Source organism: Porites lutea, chromosome 14, assembly GCF_958299795.1.
Source record: "Porites lutea chromosome 14, jaPorLute2.1, whole genome shotgun sequence".
Classification (NCBI taxonomy): Eukaryota; Metazoa; Cnidaria; class Anthozoa; order Scleractinia; family Poritidae; genus Porites; species Porites lutea.
In genome coordinates, this window is record NC_133214.1 from 19,450,434 (window position 1) to 19,453,131 (window position 2,698).

Sequence of the window (2,698 nt, forward strand, 5' to 3'; positions counted from 1 at the left end):
AACAAAGTCTCGTCTTTTTCGACGTTACTTTTGATGTTTACACTCACGTGGATAACAGAAAAAGAGCTAGAGCGAGTGATTGAAAACAAAAGAGACAAATGTTGTAGGAAGAAAAACATGAAACTTCAAAGCGGCGGTGAGACAATTAGGGCCATTTACTCGAGGAAAATTAAACGCGTCTTAAACAGGACGCGAACTGGACCATTTATACGAGCATGTCTTATCTTAGTCTTCCGTATACTTAAACTTACTATTAAAGTGTAAGATTATAATACGAAGATAGCAATTTGATTAGTAAATATAAATTGTGATAGTTTAAAGTTAAAAGGGTCTACTTACACCAGCAGATGTCACGCATTTGTCCAGGAGGTCTATTATCGCCTTCTCCTTACATAATAACAAAAAATATTTTTCCTTCGCGATGGACCAAGTGTTTCTTTTTACCGTTAACCGCTTGCTCATTGTATTTGAGCGAAGAAAAAAATAAAGCAGAAACGAAAACGCGTTGTAATTTGTAAACAATTTTTCCTCGCCAGTGGCCTGCCAATCCACCGCGGGGCAAGCGATAATTTTCCCGCCAAAAATTAACGCATGCGTACTATGCGTTCGCGTCCTATGTAAGACGCGGAGGTCATTTATACGAAGTTTTTCTCGTCTTAGCTAAGACGCGTCTTATCTAAGAACAGGTGTTAAGGGCTGTTCTAAAATAAGACGCTTCTTAGCTAAGTCGCGTCTTATTTTAGACGAAATGTGCCGTTTATACGATAAGTTCGCGTCTTATGTAAGACGCGTCTTATTTTTCCTCGTATAAATGGTCCTAATGAGAAATGCTAGCGGCCCGCAAGGTGAAAATGAGCGGCAGTGAAAAACAAGAGCGAAAATGAACACAAGAGACAAAATATTGGGTAAGCACATACGACAATTCCTCCATAAAAATAATGTGTAACTAAGAAGTTCGACGTTTTAGCCCTACAAAACAGCGTTGTAGTTGTGCAAAACAACGGCAAAGAAAGACAAAGGCGTGCTGCACGTGCAAATTTGTTTTTTTTGCTAATTAGAAAAAAAGTGTACTGCACGTGCAATTTGTTTTTTTGCTAGTTAGATCTATTGATCTTGATGCCATTTTCATTGCTGTCCGCGTTTAGCATTACACGATTTAACTTTTTTTGTTTATAAGTATTATTAACCAGAGCTTCGCTTTTAGCCCTGGCTAAATCTATATATTACAAACCTTGCTACAGCGCCAGACCATGCTTAGGGCCTCTTCACATGGGCCTGGTTGACCGGGCTGGTCCGATTTCCAAGATCCCGCCTCTCCTCTAAGGGCCTCTTCATATGAGCCCGGTTGACCGGGCTGGCCCGGTTTCCGAGATCTCGCCTCACCTCTAAATCCTTTGTAAAATTTTCGATGTGTTCATATGAGAGGGTGGGCTGGCTCGGTTCCCGAGATCTCGGTTTTTCCAACCGAGATCTCGGTAAGCGGGCTGGAAATTTTGCCATATGAACACTTCATCCCGGTTACCGGGATGAACGGCGGGATGAATTCTGGCGGTCCGGATGGCATCGTCTTGCATTGCCTGCTGTATTTTCCACATCATAAGCATCCCATTTAACTGCAGTGATACAGCTTTAAGAGTTACCGATGCTAAGATAGGCCCAAAAGTTAAAATTTTTGTGTTTCGCTATGTTTGCTTTGTTTCCTAAATTTGGCGCCAGAACTCGTACCCAGGATCTTTGACCTTTTCTCATCTCGGAAACCGGGCTGAAATTTCTCATATGAACCCAAAGCAAAATTCATCCCGGTGCTCATATGAAGAGGCCCTAAATCCTTTGTAAAATTTTCGATGTGTTCATATGAGAGGGTGGGCAGGCTCGGTTCCCGAGATCTCGGTTTTTCCAACCGGGATCTTGGTAAGCGGGCTAAAAATTTTGCCATATGAACATTTCAGCCCGGTTACCGCGATGAAAGCGGGATAAATTCTGGCAGCTCGGATGGCGTTGTCTTGCCTTGCCTGCTGTGTTTTCTACATCATAAGCATCCCTTTTAACTGCAGCGATACAGCTTTAAGGGTTGCCAAATCTATGGTAGGCGCGAAAGTTATAAATATTGTGTTTTCCCATGTTTGTTTTGTTTTTCGAATTTCTCGCCGGCACTCGTCTCGTCTTCAGGTTATTAATACGATTTACCTATCACTTGCTGATTAGGCGCCGGGCAGCCTTTGTGGGGTATAGCTATCCCATTAACTACTAAAGTGATACAGCTTGTCCAGCAGCCGCGGAATAAAACGACGGTTCCTCATTTCAGGGGAACTTCGATCGCAATGTGGCAGTCTGTCATATAGTTTTGCGAACTGCTGCGTGTTATTTCCAGAGCATCCCTACGTAATACATAGACGATCTCTAAATCCGTTCCGCAGCTCTGTGCACAAGAGAAAAGCAAAAATCTTCCTTTGATCAACCAATTAAATTTCAAAAAGGTGAAATAATTTAATATTTCTTTGCCTAAATAGCAGCACTCCAGAACTGCAAGAACTGCCTGTATTCGTAACTCGATGGCTTCACGTTCACTATTTACACTTCGGACTTAAAAAAAAAAACAAGGGACGGCACGGTTCGAGTCCAGGGGCCTAAAAATCGGACACCGGGGCCTTGAACTCTCAACACGGTGGTTGCACCTTTTACTGATGTAGACATAAAT